This window comes from Apteryx mantelli, chromosome 16, assembly GCF_036417845.1.
Source record: "Apteryx mantelli isolate bAptMan1 chromosome 16, bAptMan1.hap1, whole genome shotgun sequence".
In the NCBI taxonomy this organism is placed as follows: domain Eukaryota; kingdom Metazoa; phylum Chordata; class Aves; order Apterygiformes; family Apterygidae; genus Apteryx; species Apteryx mantelli.
Window position 1 is genome coordinate 6,052,162 of NC_089993.1, and position 18,259 is coordinate 6,070,420.

Genomic DNA, 18,259 nt, shown 5'->3' on the forward strand with positions numbered 1-18,259 from the left:
GACAACTTTGTGCTGATATCTCCTGAAAAGCTCACTGCATGTCACAAATAGCATTCTGCAATATCTAGTACTTTTAGATAAATTCATAATCATTTTCACTGAAGTAAATTTCATGCATATGCACAAATTGCATTGGAATATATTCATATGTACTGTAGCTACATTGCATATAATGAATTATATTTCACCTGGGGACAAGGAATGAGAAAGAAGAAAGAATGAACTTTTGGATATAATATTCAGATCAACGTGAAGTTAAAATATTCAGTTTCAAGTCAAAAAAATCGACTGGAGAGTGAGAACCTAAGTCTGATTATCTGTCAAAAATAACTGAAAAATAATTCATGAGACTAAAGCCTTGTTGAACTTCTTTGGCTACATCTGGCCATTAAGTTTTCATATACGTCAATGGTATAAAAACCCAGAAGGGAATTGGCTTTTGAACTTGTACAAAAAAAGGTGGAAAAAACCACAGATCTGTCAATATCAGCATGCTGTGAATGGGAATGTGTCCTGGGTCTTCTCTGTATGTGTGAATGAATAAAACCTTACAGCAATAGGACTGATTGTATAAGCTTTTACCCAGACTGTATTGCATCAGTAAGGTATAGTTGGCGTTAGCAATTATGTTACCTTACATGACTTGCAGTAATGAATCTGACCTACTGGATCTTTTCTTAATGCTAGATAAAGTTGTGCAGGACTGAATGACATGGATTTAAATCCATATCAACTATATCTCAGCATGCAATTTTATATTGTATGCATATTCTGAAGTGTTTAACATTCACTGTTGTTTTAAAAAGAAATGTTACAAATTTAGGTTTCCTTCCTGATGTTTTTGTTTGCTTTTTAATAAGGATCTGGGAGACCTAAGAAAGAAGGAAAGAAGTTAACAGTATGTGCAAATTAATCATCTGATTTACAGATGCTTTCCTCCATACTGTCAGTTATACTTGGTAACCCCAAAAGGAGAAGGTGCTGAGTGAAAAATAAGAGCTCTGAATTCCCCTTGCCTGCTTCGCTTTCTTTGAGTGCAGCTTCTCTGAGTGACCAGGGCTTTGGCAGCACTTTTTTGAGTCTTTGTGCAGTACCTTTGGTGTGTAGTCCTTCGTTAGGTTTCCTGCTGAAAGGCTGGGGAGCGCTTAAGTTGTTGTCTGTCTGTTGTTGTTGGTTGGTTGGTTGGTTGGTTGTTTTTAGGACCTCATCTGAAGTACACTGAGGTGGGAGGGAAATCTTACATTGAACTGAATTACTTCCTTGTGGGCGAGAGTCTCATGGCAGGGGATGTTATTTCACGTAACTGACTGCCAGTCAAGGCAAACCTCTGGCTGCTGATTCTGGTATGGAGGAAGAGGAACGCACACAACTAGGCAAACACCTAATAAACAGCTGTCCTCCCCACTGCCTAGTCTCACCTGACTGTATTTTTGCTCGTTTCTCCCCGTTCCTCTGGCGAGATGACGGGCGATGCGGGAGGCTGGGGTGGCCTGCGTGACAGCGCCGCGCGTGTCTCAGCCGCCATGCTGGCTTGGCCTGTGGCGGGGCTTTGCGCTCTTCTGGGCGGGGGTGCTGAGCCGGCCGGAACCGGTTCTGACCGGCCCGCGGTGATTGCTGCCCCCCACCCCAAACGCAGACCTCAACTGCTCCCCCTCCTCAGCTAAAAGATGTGCGGTGCGTGAAAGTCCTAGGAAAGCAAATAGAAATAATTCGCTGATCAGGATTATACAAAGCTTGTGTGTTATAGTACCATATGGGGAGACTACAGGTATGTTGGTTTGTTGCTGTATATTAAGGTGAATTACGCCTGCGGCCAGGAAGCTGGGGTTTCGTTCCGGCCCAGGGCTGTGCCCTTTTTAGCAGCAACCACGCCGATATGCTGGTGCTGGGAGCACCGAGAAACTTGGCCTCAGCCTTTTTTTTCAGTTACACCAGTATCGGTTTGTTCTGTAGGCAGTGGCATGCAGTTATGGCAAAAACTGTTCAAAAGGCAGAATATGTGAATGATATTATCATTTATAGCATTAATGTGCATTATTATTTGTTTGCCTTAAGCAAATGCAAATAACGCTTCATATGAAGTCGGGCATGTAAAACGATTTTGCTATTTAGGCCCAATTCGAGAGGATTACTGTCTAGTGTGTGCTGCCTAAGCAATCCTGCTGCCATAATACACTTTAAGTTAAGAACATGCTTGATTAGCTTTCTGCAAAAAGATATAACTTTTAGCTGTGTCTTGTAAGGGGAGATGAGATGGGAGTTCAGGGTTGAATGGTGTAACAAAATGAAAGTATTTGGAATGGGAAATGAGATAATGATGACATTTATTGGGAGAGGTTTCATTGCTGCTAGAGCTAACCTTTCTTAATGGCTTTTCACTTCTGTGATAAGGATTCAAAGGCATGTTAACCAAAAATACAGCTGGACCTTAAAGGGACCTTTATTTACAATAAGAAAGAAATATCTTTCATTCAAATTAACTAGAAATCACCTGCTAAGCAACTGCTAGAAAAGTCTTTATTTCTGTAGCTGACAGCAGCTGAAGATAATTTAAGATATATTTTTGATGTAATCCTTTCCGACCTGTACCTGTGTTTGTATGCCTGCATTTGGAGACGTACGCCGTTTCATGCTGTCATCTGGTCACAGAAGCACTGAGATGTTTTGCCTTTCAATGTGATAAAGTTGCTGCAACCTGAACCAATATCTAGCTTCTTCCTAGGCAGCAGGGTTATTTTTGTAGATAAACATTTCCCAGCACAGGATTTCAGCACAGTTTTACCTGCAACTGGTAGCCATTTTGACTTCTTTTTAACACTTATGCAGAGTTTTCATTTTGTAATCAAGATTGATATTTCATGATTGGGGAAATGAAAATTATAGACTCATTTTACTTAAGGATTATTAAAACCTTTCATTTAACTGTTTAAGCTGAACCATGTGTTCCTAGTAATTATCTGTTTTAGTGATCTGGAATTAAATGTTTCTACTGAACCTACAAGAATAAAGTATCTCTTACAGGATTTCAGTAGTCTGTGGTATAATTGTTTTAAAGAGTTTATCCAGTTAAAAAGTTACAATTTTAAACTCAAGGGCTATTTTGGTGGAAGGCAAAGAGGAAAGGAAAAAGGTGTGTAGCATCCCTCTTAACTATGTTTTTTATATACCTGAATAATTACCCTGAATTTTAAAGTGATGAGCATTCAACTAAAAGCCTTTGTTTTAAGCTGTTATTACTAGTTTCAATTATTCTTGCTCAAAATGTGCTTTCCATGTTTGAAAAAAGTATGGTGAAGTCATTAAGCCAGGCGAAATCTAGTCATGATGACAGTAAACAGAATAGGTCAACATGAGCTGGGATATGGAGCAGAAATAGGCAACAGAATAAATCCCAAGAGAACTTTATTTAACAAGGTCACTGTAGGAAGCCACTTGGTGTTCTGCACTCACAGAGAATCAGAGAATTTATCCAGCTGACAGAGCATTTGTTCTTGCATAAAGCCCCCAGATGGCAGCATTCAGAAAATATAGATAATACTTTTCTTTCTTTTGTTGCGCATCAGGCCTGTTGATACACTTTTTATTAGATAAGTAATTTCCCAGATGTTGTTTTACTCAACTCAGATACAGTGATACCTTCCATTAATTTGCTATTCCCCAGTTCAAGGCAATGGATTCTAATTTTCTTTAAAATTGCAGGACAGCATTTTGTATATTGAGTAATACACAGATCGCACATTAACTGATTAAACTTATCAAAACAGCACTAATAGAACACTTGCTAAATTGTCTTTTTGAGTTCTCTAAAAGGTTAAATAAATAAATATACAAATTTTAACTTGTATACAACTTTATTGTTTCAGAAATATTTTTCTTGCAGTAGGAAAAAGCCACTATTGACTTCACAAGTGTTTGAAATAGGCACTGCATTTTCATTAAGTCTCTTAAAAGAGCCTTATCGGGGTGTGGAAATCTAGAGGTTATGTATTTCTCCAGACAAAATTTTCGTCATTCATTCTAAATCCTTGTAGTAGCGCTCATGTTAAAATAAATACGGAAACCTGTTGTGATACGGGAACTTGCAGTTACATTGATTGAATGAGGAGAAAGTATCTGCTGGATAGCCTTTTTTCCGAGTGCTCCACTATGATGCAAGGTTTGGTAGTCCAGTATCCTCCCCACTGAAATTGAGACAAGGGGATATGAAACTTTGAAATGCTATTTGAAACTGTTTGAAGTACTTAATACAGCCAAGTGTTTTACTGTTCAAAATCACAAAACAGAGAGAGATAAAATTAATTCTGTAACAGCAATTATATCTCTATGGAAAGTTTAAATTTTAATTTTGAAAATGGAAATTCTTTTAGGAAGTGAACAGCCTATTAGATTTTTACTCTTGTTTTCCTTGTAACTGCTAACAAAAAGATTCTTATGGAAGTATTTAGGAATATTATGTCTTAAACATTCACTCTAATATATAAGCACTTTTTCTTGCTACTTGGTGTCATTAGCATGGTTGTCAGGGAGAAAAGAGGTGGCATATTGGCTGTATATGCATATGGGCTTATGGGGAGTATGCCTAGCTCCATCTCTGAATCTTTCGATAGTCTGTCTGTGAGTGAGTCTTTCAGTATCATCTTTCACCTCCAGAGGATGGACCTCTGTGACTTTTTCCTTTCTGCTAAGCTCCACTGTTGGTATCAAAAGGAATTACCTAGGTGTCATCTGGGCTGACTGGCGATTCCTTTCAGGCTGAAAACTGATCCAAAATAAAGTATTGCTCATGCTTAACCTCAAGAATACAGCAAAGGAAAAGGGAAAGAACGTAAAACCAAAGGACATTATATGTATGTCTGTATTTCAAAGGGTCCTTTCATGTCACTTGAGCCTTGTGGAAGGCTATCTTCTAGTTTTGCACCTAAATAAAAATCCTTTCCCTCTGCCTTGTGTAGATTAAAACTGCTTAGTCTCTTCTACTGTGTACAGGTGTATAGCTTTTTCCTTTCATAGAGGACCATCCTGGGTAAACCTATTAGAAAGTTTCAGCAGCCTGAGCCTATTTAGAAAAAACAGATCACACTGAAAGCTTTAGCTGGGGGAAGAAAAAAGAGATATAGGGCAACTGGGAGAGGAGAGCAGGGTTCCTATGGCTGGTGAGAAAGATTCACCTACCATTAAGCCAGTGATCCTTCATTTGTACATATGGTATGTATAACCTTTTTACAGCAGGAAGGAGCCCAGCCATAACTCTTTGAACTGTCTCCCTTCACTGCCAATGTTTCAGCACTTTCTTAGGAAACAGAGGGCAAGTTTACAGGCTATTAATGAATGGAGAAAGCCCCATTCCATTTGTATTTGTGTTTAGACTCCATTGTTAAGGCACAAATTGATCAGATGGCTTTCCAGGAGTTCAGACATGGCCGCATTGTCGGTGGCAGATTGTTTTCAGCGTATTTGAAGGGGACAGACTGAATCAGACTATTGTTTCATTTGCCAAACTACATCTGGGATGTAGTCCAAACTGATAAACAGGTTGGCTATGATTGGACCATAAAAGGGTAAGCACACGTTTGGAAGGCTTTTCTTATACCTGCTGGCTTTATTACTTTCCTAGTAGCTTGAACACATGCAAGAATATGCTTCTATCCAGTAATCCAATTCATTTCTCATTGATTCCAGTTTGTCTTGTTATGTTGTATTGGATATCTTGCCAGGTAAATCTTTTCTCTGTAGCAATGGATTCCTTTTTGCAACTACCTGGACATCTGGTATTGGGCGGTTTGATCAACACTTCCTAATCTGGTAATCTCAAAACTGACTTCTTCAATGATGATGCAGAATGTCTTTAGCTGATGAAGCCTACCATAACTGAAGATAAGACCACTTATGCTTAACTATGTATATCCATATTTGGAAATGCTGAATATGTATATATGTTTCTATCATCTCTGGAATATTGTTGATAATGATTCTTATGTGAGAGGTAAAGTAAGGGTTAATGTATTTTTTCATCTTTCTTAAGCAGGTATATTTTATTGTCTTACTGTGTGATGGGTGATACAGAGAGCTCGTGGTTTATATATAAACCATGTGCTGTCCAGATTTGATTTATGTAATCATAGCACTTTGCACAGTTCAGCTGAAATTTTGTTGATCAAGGTCAGAGAAATCCAGGGATTCTGCCGTTTATCTCAGCAGCTTGAATACTGAAATAATTCTTGAGGACACCTAAGGCAATATTAAAAGAATGGGTGTATAGGATAGGAGAGATGATGGTAGTGCAGCTCCTCACTATGGTGTACTTACTGTGTATCAACTTTTTAAAAATTATCAGAGGTTGTTTCTGAAAAATACAATATAAATATTGAAAAGAATACTGATGTTCAAAGTATAAAAGTAAAATATTCTCTCCTCACCATTAGCAGAATAATGTAAAAAGAAAAAGTTCATTAGTTCATTTATGCTTTTCTGGAAAACAGTAATATGCATACTGTGCAAGTGGTATTAAATTAATATCAGTGCCATAAAAATAATAATATTGATTCTTATCTCTGTCAGTCTGTCTTTCACTTTCAAGACTTGATAAAGATTGAGTGGCAAGGACAAAGTAATTTCTTATGTGGGAACTGTCTGAGGTCCAGTAGGGAAGAGCTATTTCAGCAAATCTGTTCTGTGTGTTCATTTCACACAACTTTACAACTTCACTTCGCTCTGGCCTTTTCCTGAACAGATAAATGTTTAGCTCGTAACATAAGGCAAAATTTACAGGAGGAGGTAGAATCTTAGTGTACTAACTGTTTACTTTCTTGGGAAACTTGCTTTGCGCCTCTCTTAGATCATCAGTTGCAACACCATCACTGCTACCTCATGAAACTCTTTGCCTTTGCAACCAAACACTTTGATCTTATCATATCGCTGGCCTACATTTTCTATGTCCCGTTTTGCTCATCTGCATGTATTATTTCTGCTGAATATAGAAATAATTTTGTTGTTCAGCGTTTCATTGGTTCATAATGATACCCTGATTTAACAAATGCTTTTCAACTTTCAGATGACAGGTGTGTAATGTAAAGACTAGTCAAGAACACTTTTGCTGGCTCTGCCACTGGCTCTCTTGACCTTAGCAAGTCAATTATATCTTCAGTGTACTTTCCATATCAGTAAAACGGGTTTCTAGATTACTTAAGAAGGCTGGTTTTCTTTCACTAGTTTGATTTGTTGTAGTTGCCATTGAAGATAGATACAAAATGCCTAATCAATTTATTTCGAACGAACATTAGGAAGAAATTTCTGTGGTGGTATTTGAATGCTTTTGAGAAGTAGTGGAATAGAATAATTTTTCCATTCTGAAGATCTACAAGGTAACACACATGATAGCAAAGAGACTTAAAAGCAGGACTGCTAAATGTTAATGCTAATAAATGCTGTGATTTAAAGCTGATCTTATAGTAGATCTAACAATTTGTTTCAGAGCGGCTTAACAAAAAATAATTTCGCATGCAGCCCTTAACCAGTCAGAATTTTCAAGCATGTTCCTGAGTGCATTTGCAGTCTAGAGACTTGTAGTTCCTTGTAAGGTAGGGAATATCCATCTTGAAATATCAGCCTGAAAAAGGTTGGATTAATTTACTCTGTGTAGCTCATGATGGTGCCAGAAATACTGAGGATTTTTCATTTGTCTTCTCTTGTCATAGTTCTAGAAGCAGAGTGTTTTATTGCCTATCATCTAATTTTCATGAACACTAATTGGCTCGAAGTTAAAAGTGAAATTATCATAAACATTGTATTGTCCCAGATATTAAATAAAGTAGTAACTAGTGACATAGAAACATAGGTTTAGAAGAGATATTGGAGGAGTTCTTGACCGTTCTAGCAGCCAACTCCTGTTCCCATTTAGTTCTCGGTTACAAAGGGAAATCTCTGTGTATCCGAACAAGTTAGAAAATGTGTATCTCCTATCAGTTCTCCAAAATTTGCTTCCTCTAAAATTAAGTTAAAGGAAAAATTGTGAAATGAAATGTAGCTTTGATATTGTTGATACTTTTGATACTGTGATCTGGAAAAATCGGATGAAGGTAGACTTACTTTTATGGGATAAACTGTATGCTGAAATAAAAGTCAGTAAATATAAAATCCTATAGATCCTTTAAAAAGTATATAACTTACTGTATCTTTTAATTCATACAATCTCTGTTTTCTTTACATTCTATAAAATGCACCTTTGAAATAGCGCAAGACTTTATTAAAATTTAACAAATTCCCAATCTTTATTACAGTCTATGTCAAAAAACTTTGAAAAGCTGTTTTAAACATTTAGAATAAATAAAAATTATTGTAGCAAATACATTAGAATATTAAAATTAAGTAACATACACAAGTGTTAATCCATCTTTTCATTATAGCTTTATATTTCTGTCAAAGCCAAAATCTTCTTAAGAGTTTGTCTCTGATTCAGTAACAAATTTCCACTGCATGAAGCTGTATTTTTTCTGTTTTCAATCAAATGATCTAAAGAAGTATTTGGGTTTTTTCGTCTAAAAGTGAAAGAGTGAATTATCTGTCTTTAAGAATAACACTATATAATTTCAGTTTGGGGGGAAAATGATCACAGAATTTCTTAATTTTTTAAAGAGATTAGGTTCAGATGCTGTCTATAGTGTTTTTTTTCTCTTACTGTGATAACTAACTCTAGCATTACTACAGACATATTAACAGCACAAGAGAATGAGACTGGAAATTTCACATGTCTTAGGGTTCTTTTTCCTTCCCCTTAATGAATCTGATCGCAAACAAAGCTTCTGTCCTGAAAACATTTGCAATCCAGAATAACAACATGCATGATAAACTCAAGGGTATCCTTTCAAGTGCAAACGTTTGAGGAGAGAAACTTTGCTAAATTAAGTGGCTTCTGTGAAGTACATGGGGGAGGTAGGGGCTTAATGTTTATGAAGCTCAGCAGTTCATGTTTAACTGTGCTAGTGATAATTTAAAATACCATGTTGTCATACAAAAAACGCTTCCTTAGAGAATACTTTTAGTCAAGTTTAGTTATAGTTTGCAATAACTGTGGCTAAGAACACGGTGCAAGTGAAGGCCACACGATTTGTTAGTAATGTTGTGGGTTCTGTGCGCATACCTATGTGGAATTGCTTGTCTTTTCCTTTTGGTCCTGTAGCACAAATATTAACACTGAATGGAACTCTATAAATAGATATCCAAAAATTTTTGGCTAATCGTATTTTATGTATGTATTTGAGTTCTCACCTACTGCTCACTGACTTCAACAGAAACTTTTTTTCATTGGATTCATTCATGTCATTGAGCACTGAATCTGATACCAGAACCAAAGAAAGGCTGCCATGCTCATCTCAAGGCCTAAGCGAACTGTAGGTGTGAAATCAAAAAGAGAGTTCAAGAAAGCCTCTAGTATCAGTTCTGTTCATACTGGAGATTCCTACATTATAGATGAGCTGTTCTTCTTGGAAGTTTGCCTGGGATTCTGAAATTTTATACTGAAGGAGTACCTGGAAGAAATGCCTGCAAGACTTTCTTTCAAAAAATGAAAAGAAAGAGGGGAAAAAAAAAAAAGTGCTTGAGAGTGCTTGTCTCTTGCCTGTCCAGTTCTGCTTCCCGATACAGACATTCCTCCAAGTAAATATACTTGAGAGTCGTGATTAAACTAGCCTTCTTGGAGTGCAAAATGTAATGGTATGCACTGGTTTAAAGGCATTAACATTACTTTATCCGTTTTAAACCATGTGCATCTTAATCACTACTTTGGAATGACAGAGATTTCTATCTAAGTATGTTAAGCCTTCTGGTCTTCATCCAGCCATTCTGCAGTCTTGATATTTTAATGTGTTTTTGCCTGACATTTTAGGATCTAGTTTTGATGAGTTAATTTCCCTATGTATTTTTTTACAAGGTGTTAAGCTATTTCACTTAAGCACATATTACTTGTTTTAGAAATAATTGTCTGCAACTCTTTCTAGGAAAAGATATTTAAATGTATGAACTTTTTTTGACTTTGTTTCCCTGTAGCTCCTGAGCTAGCATTGACCATTGTCTCAGATAACATAACACAGTACCTATTTTGGTATTTATTCTTTTGTTGCAGCTAGTGTACCTTACTGAGTCTCTTTACTCTGTATTACACTTCCTCAGAGGTGTTTGAATACAGCTGTACCTATCTTCACTTTTTATTGGATGCATAATGAAACTATGCATTTTCAATCTACAACATGCTTAACTGTTTGACTGGAGTACACCATAGCACATGCTTGTTTTTCCCAGATTCGTTTATCTCCCAAATTCTGTGCCAGAAAACTGATTGTGTGATAGTTGTATGCTGCTTTCTTATGCCTCGCAGATCAACTGTACACATTGGTGCTGGATTTCTGGCTATTTTATGTTTACAATGAGAAGTGAATGCTTCCAAGGGATGTTGTAATTCATTCTTCACGTTAGCCCTGGTAACCTTATTTACACTCAGTGGTGTTTTCAAATAATTTAAATGGAATATAGGTGTGTGGCTGAAATTTCTGTGAAGATCTTAAAAGAACTTTACAGATCTTGATGTTTAGTACTTGCCCTGCCCATTAAGATAATTAAGACCAATTGGGTAAGGCTCCTCTCTAATTCACGGCCTTTGGAACAGCTAGGATTGCAGTGAGACTGTGTCTTTTAGCATATAGTAAAAAGTATCCAGTTGCATCTTACCTAAGGAAGACACATGGAGGCCTGTGTTGGTTCACTTGACGAGCTTATAGTCTCAGCTGAACTAGATGCAAATATTAATTGTTGCTACTATGTTCAACAATTACTATGTCTTAACCTTTTAATTTGTGTTCTTAAAGTCAAGCCCTTGAAGAAAAGTGTCATGTTTTTTGGAAGCTCTGCTCACTCACTTTTTTTTTTTTTAAAGAATGCAAGAACAACAGAATTTCTCGGAGAATGGCCATTTTTATTTTTGGCAGCAAAAGGTAGCCCCATGAGCTGTACTTCAGATACTCCATTTGGAAACTTGGCTTATTTGCTCTCTGCTTTTAAACCAGATAGCGTGCTGTAATTTGATACATTCAGGTCTAGCAGGAGAGGCTGTAAGGACTGAGTCAGATCAGAACCTGGACTAAATTATTCTGCATGCTAATGAACTTGTTATTTTCTTTTAAAATACTCCTTGCAATTGCTCTTTTATATCAAATACTTGCCTTTTTAAAATTAAGAAAGCTATGAAACTTGATATTAATTTTGAAAAGAAGATACTGTTGTAAATTTCAAGAACTGTTCCTACCTTGCCTTTTTTGCCCCCTCTGTATTTAAAACCTACCAATGTTTATCTTAAGGCTTCTCAAAGCATGTAGAGCACAGCTTTTTTTATCCTATGGGATCTGAATTGTAGCTCCAGAATGATGGACTGATGACACAAAGAAACACTAGTCCTTAATTAACAAAAATGTCTCTTCATTACTTTTATTTGTCCAAGATCTAATGTGTCACTCAAGTCATCTTGGGTAACCCTGCAAGTTGATTAGCCTCAGTTCCAAAAGCTGGCGAAGGATGCTTGATAATCATTTTAATATACAAAATGTCCTTGTTTCTGGCATAGTGAAGAACAGAGTTGATTTATTTATATGTAGCTTAAATGTTATAAGAAAGGTACCTTAAAATACATTATTGGTTTTAGTATATTTACCCATGAAATATCTCTGTACGTTGCCCTTTTCAGTTGCCTAATCCTAAATTATTTTGTAACCCTTAAAAATTACATAGGTTTAAACTATTAAAAAAAAAGAGAGAGAGAGAAAAACATGTTTATAGGCTAGATGGAATTCATAGCCATAGTTTTAGTCAGTTGATTTGAATGTTCTGCTTTCATTGTGTTTTATCTTCAAAATAATCTTTTCAGTTATGTCTTGAATGCTTTTCTGTATAAATACTACGAGTCTCTTCAGTATTTTCTATTAATACAAATGTGCATACTACTAAGGCTTTTCTTTCTTGCATATAGAAGTAACTTGATCTGTTGAGTTTTGATATATCATGGTGACATGGCATGCATAACCAGAAGATGGCAGTGCAGGATTAAAAAAATATGCATTTGGTTAGTAAACTAATTCATTATTTAAAGGGAGAAGTTTTGTTGGTTACCCCCACCCCTTTCAACAACTCAATTTCATAATAACTTCTAAATTAGTTTAAAGCTTGCTCCGTCTCGACAGAAGCCATGGTTAAGATCCTCTATTATTGTACTGTCAGTACAACTTATCTGTACATTTATTGTACTCGTCTTGTTTTAGATCTGATACTACCCCAAAATAATTTTTTTGTATTTTATGTATTTTTTTATTTGGTGTGATCTCATCACACAATCTTAATTGCAGGCATTTTGCAAGACCAAATCCTGAAGAACTTTTAGATGGTTTCTCTTGAACAACTCTTTCAATTCCTACTTCTTTTTTTTTTTTTTTTAATGTTAATACTTTGATCCAGTCAATGGAAAGTTTAATGTACTACGTGAAAAAAAAAATTAGAACTGTAGTTTCAAGTTCATAAGCTACATAAAATCCACATATGTTACAGTGACTGCTCTTTCATCTGCATCCCATAAGAAATGAAGAGATGGAATTAATTTAAGGCAAAAGAAAATGTAGTTCACTTTTCAGGCTGACACCTGGAAATTTCCAAAAGACTATTTTTGTACACTTCAGCCTAAAATGAGTGCATTTAGCTTCCAGCTGATTTGAGTGAGACAGCTCAGTGCTTTGTTTTCACTCTCTTTGGCCCACTCCTCTCTTCCCCAAACTCTTGCTGTTATATAGGCATTACTGAATTATTTTATAAGCGGGAGCGGATTAGGGCAGAAATTATGCCTCTTGATAAGGATTTCTATTTTATTTATTAATTTCAGTTCAGAATGACCAAAGAGAAGATGTGGTAGCCAATTCGCAACATGAACATATGAATAATAAAATTAATTTGAAGGGTTGGGTGATAAGTAGCTGAATTTTCATAGGATTTTTAAAAAGAAGTTTGTTTATTTTTCTAACAGACATGATTGAAACTGTTCAGAAAAGTGATTCTATTAATTTGGTCAAAGCACAAGTGAATGCATCGCTAAAAAGTACACAGAAAAATTCACCATCTCTCAAACATGTTATTTTGCTGAAATTTTTTTTAGTCTGAAATATGATTGTTATGTTTGAGTATTTGGGCATATTCATCTGAGGTTTTCTTATTTGTTATTTTTATTTTTTTAACATATTGATTACTGTGTTCCTATGCTTGCTGAATAACTCAGGCTTTCATAACAAAGCTGCTGTTACAGTCTTTTTTATGAGAACATTTGCAAATGTGTCCTTAAGAGCTAGGCTAATATGATGGTTGACATTTATATTAGGGAGGGTAATCAGGAATCAGCAGTGGAATTGCTTGCTATAAAACTCCATGGTAATGCACTTGGGGATAAACAAGAAGGCCTAAACTCTTGAACTTGCCTCTTCTAGCCAGTCAATTAAAGCCTGACTCCTGTGGCCTGCAGGGCACGTCGCAGGACCTGGCTATTTAGTCAGGCATTTATTCACAGGCTTATGGTGTAGCTGAATGTGATTTTTTGACTGACAAGCTGAATAGCACGTGAGGAGCTTAACTGCCATTGCTTCTTGTAGGAAAAGCTTCTTGCTCACAGGTATTACAGTAAAACAGTAATCTAAATAAATCAGAAACTGTATAACCTATACTACTCTATAGAACTCTTTCTGCCATTGAATGTGCACTGGTGATACGATATGATCAAATTATTTTGTCCCACAGTATATTTGATCATTTATATGTACATAGGGCTCTAAGTGTAAAACAGAGCACAAGAAATATTTCTGAATTTAAGTTCAGTTACCATTACTTACATTAAACTGTTTAGCAGAATTTTCAAGTAAGGTGTTCAGGATATATATATAAAGTTGTTCATAATCTGTGGAAAAGGAAGTTCCAGTTGATAGACACATTCATGAGACTTAGGCACTTAATTCAGTAAATAACTGAAGAATAAATTCATACAGGAGTTGAAAGTTCTGAATTTCCTTGGTTTGCCTAATGCTATGTTAGTACTCTAGTGTGTGTATACTTCAAGCTAGCTAGACTACCTATAATGATTGTCTGTCCAGATTAACACAAATGCATCTGTTGCTCTGTCCTGTCAAGTCTATAAGTTTGTGCAACAAAGCATGGTATTTGCAACTAGCATAATTAAGTTAGCCTTGGTTGTGGGCTTTTTTAAAACACTTTTTTTTTTTTTTAATACTGATTTTTTTTTTCTTGTCTTTCTTTAGTTTTTCAGTAGATAACTGAAAAACCAGCATCATGTTTGATAAATGTCTTATTGTTTGTTCACAGTTTCTACCTGTTGTTTTTATCTCATCAGGTTGATTTTTTTCTTTGTGCTTAAAGATAAGACTTTGCTAAAAAGTTAGACCACACTTAATGTGTGCGTCATCCCTTTTGTAACAGTACTCTTTGAACAAAGCCATAAAATGTATGTTAATGGTATTTTCTGGTTATTCAGTAAACTAATTAAGGTTTAATGACGTTGGGATCAACATCCGACGTCACTGTAATTTGGTCTTTAGTGCTTCAGAAATTTTGCTGTGGGGATGTTTTGGCATGTATGTGTCTCAGAACTGAGTCTATACAGCTAAGAGTAGGGGTGAAAACTGTTTAGAGATATTCTGATTTATAGTTTTTAAACTTCGTTATTCTTAATTGCATTTCTATTAGTATAACAAGTACTTGGGGATCTTCAAAGATTTTCCACGATGAATAAAAGTCATCCAGTGGTATTAAATATCTACCTATTTAATGAAAAAGGGAAATTAAAAAAACAAACAAGTGGACAGAGATTCACTGTTATATAAAGGACTTCATCTTGAAGAAAAAATGGAACAGTAACTTTGGCTTATCTTTTAATTTATTATTTCATGCTAAGTATTATTTTGTGAAAAGAAACTCCTAAAATATGTGCCTACTCTCTTTTTATAATTAATTCTATTTAATTCCCTTTGAAAATGTTGAAGTTACTGTACAATGCAAAGTCTGGATATTGCTTGAAGGGAACAAATTGCCAGATCATTGAGTTGGATGGTGAAACTGAATATTTTAGAGGAAGAGTTGTTATTCTGTTCTACTTACAAAAAATACTTTGGGGAAGTCTTCTACTGGCCTCTGAAGCTTGGTTCCATAGAGAAGTCTTTTTCGTTGTTCTTTATTAAGTCTCTGTTTCTGGTTGCGTACAAGCAAATCTGCACTAAAATGATCAAGCTGAGACTGTTACAATCCTAATGTAATGTCCCTTTTTTTTTTTTTAACTTCTTTTGAAATGGCTATTCAGCTAATCTTATCTGATTTTAGTTGTGAGCACGTGGTTGCTCTTGCTGTTAGGAATGAGTCTGTAGTGCTAAGTAACAGCAGAACGTTGATAAGAACTTGGTTAAAATGGTGTCTTTTTTTTTTTTCAAACAGAACATACATTCTTCTGTTGTATCAAATGAGAGTTTAATTTTGATCACAAACTTCTCTGTATAATTCATGGACGTGTGCAGCTACCTTGGCTAAGTGAGAGACACTGAGATTTCCAAAGTAAACTGAACACCAGAAACAGTTCCTTGAAATCAGGTTTCTGCTGAAAGCTAATTATGGAGACTCTCTCACTGTCTTTTGAAATATAGAGACATTTCATCACAAGGCTACATGTGGACTGTTACTCTAAAAATACAGACATAGTTTACAATCAGTGTAGCTATTTTTATTCCAATTTCCATCATGTAATTCTGTGCATAACAGTAACTTTCATGATACTTTCATTTGGTCAACAGACGTATGCGATCGAACTTTGTGCATTTAGCAACGAAGCTAGTAGTTTCCTTTGAAAGTCAATCTCTTGGATCCTTTACTGCTGTCTGCCGCCTATTCTTGGCTGTTTCAGAGATAAGATTGTTTAAAAAAAAAAAAAGAAAAAAGAAAAAATCAGTAATTACACTGATACTATGTGATTAAGACATATAATGTGCTGCATGTGAAAAGATGAGCTAATGCACACGTACAAAAATTTTGAGAAATTTTTATTGTCAGAAACGTGTATTAAAGCCAAAATTTTGATTTAAAATCTACTGTTACTTTTATGTGTCTGCTTTCTATATGACTTGTCTTGTTCCTTTTCCTATATAACTCTTCAATGTGATGTTTAATGCAATAAAGCCTCAGGTCAGGTGGAACAACTTTTATTCTAAAAATGACCAGTCATTTACTGTTATAAAGAACGCTATTTTTAATTATTTTAGTTATTCAGGCATGTATAAATATGTGAGGAAAAAGATCCATGTTTGCTTGCATTTGCAGAAGACAAATAATATTATATTAGTCTCTAGCTGATGTGTGAAATCCTCCAGCTTAGCCACTTCAGTATTCAAACAAAAGTTTGTTTCATTGCGCACTCATTTAAGCAAGTTCGCCATGTTTTCTCTTTGCAATGATGGTGTGAGGCTTGCCTTTCATCCTTATAAATTCACTAAATACTTTGGTGAGATAAGTACAGTTTACAGTAAATAACAAACCAGTAATGCTGATCTTCAAACATGGGTTCATCTGAGAAATGGGAGGGGCAGGAAATCAATACTTCTTATCTTTACCAATTTCTTTTAGAAGATAAAAATCACTTTGAGTTGGCACAGATTAATTATACAGATTATATCAGCTGTCTTCATCAGAATCCTATAATAGCAAAAGGGGAATACTGGTGTATTTAGTTTCTCCTCAGTGAAATACAGACTTAATCTTTCCATGATTCCACCTCCCACCCCCCCCAAATATTGCCACTTTAAAGTTTTCCACTGCAGGAACTCAGCCTTACTAAAGTGGTTAATATATCAGGTCTTCATGTTGTTCATAACTATTCTGACAAAATAGTATTTAATTTGTCTCCTTTCTTCATATGAGAAATCTTTGAAGAGCAAAACCACTACATTCAAACTTAAAAACGTGAAAAGAAATCAATGGTGACATTTAATTAGATGTTCCAGGCTATTTTTAGGAAGAAAATGAAAAAGCTGCTGATAATCTGTGGCCCTATAATATCAAATTTTCCTATAGTTGTTTTTATGTTCTTTAAAAATTTTCACATCCATGACGATGTGCTGCTGCCTTAAAACTCTCCATAATTCTTAAACATGCACTTTTCTAGATTATTCCTTCAATTGTCTCTTTCTTGAAATTTCTAGTTCTCTCAGTCTTCATTTAAGTCTTCGAAACTCAATAGCTGATGAATGGCAACAAAAGAATCTTGGGTTTATGTAGTGGTGGAGAAAAGCTTGAAAATACAATATAAGCATTAGTAAAGGCTTAAAATGCAAAAGGAGATAAAAAAGCAAAAAAAAAAAAAAAGAAAAAAGAAAATGCCAACTATTGTTTCACTATTAATGATTTGGAGGTGAACATTAATTTCCCAAGCCATCACACAGAAAAATGGACCTTTCACAATGTTCTGGAAGTCAGTAAGATTGCTACAGACCAGGAACAGAGGCTGAGTTTTAAAGGTCTGTCTGTTGGCAGCCCTGGTCCCCTTTTATTACTACAAACTGCACTCGGAGAGCATAGCTGAGTGTTAGGAACCCAATTACAAGTGCCCAAGCTGAGCCTCGGTGGAGGCAAGTAATCAGTACGTGTCTGCGGATACAGAGGTTCATGCAGAATCTCTCCCCTTAGTTGAAGAAGCTCATAGGATGTTCCCAAAGGACCACACGCCTTCAGAGAAAAAAGGTCGTACTGTTGATGCTTGGGTGAGTTTCCTTTCTGATTTCTTAACCATTTGGTCAGTGGTCATATGGCACTTGTAGGACTCTTGGTCCCTTCCTTCTTTTACACACTGACTTGATGATTTGTACTGGCATCCAGTTTACCATAGTGACCCTCCTGTTAATGTATGTTTTGGCAGCAGGGAGGTAGGTCGTTACCCTGATTAGACACTCACAGAAAATCCTTGGTTTCACTGGTAATTGATTAGTTGGTCAGCAAATTAAATACTTAGTACAAGAAGACTTTTATCTTGTACCAGCAGTTCTGAAAGTTAAATATTTCTACTGATTTCCTTGGGATGGGAACGGTCTTGTTTTGTCGTGTCTGTAACTGTTCTAATCCTTGACAAGGCTCTCAAGTTAGACTTTCTTCAGTGCCTGCTGTTAAACAGTGTTGCTAGTTGTGTATTTATTTGCAT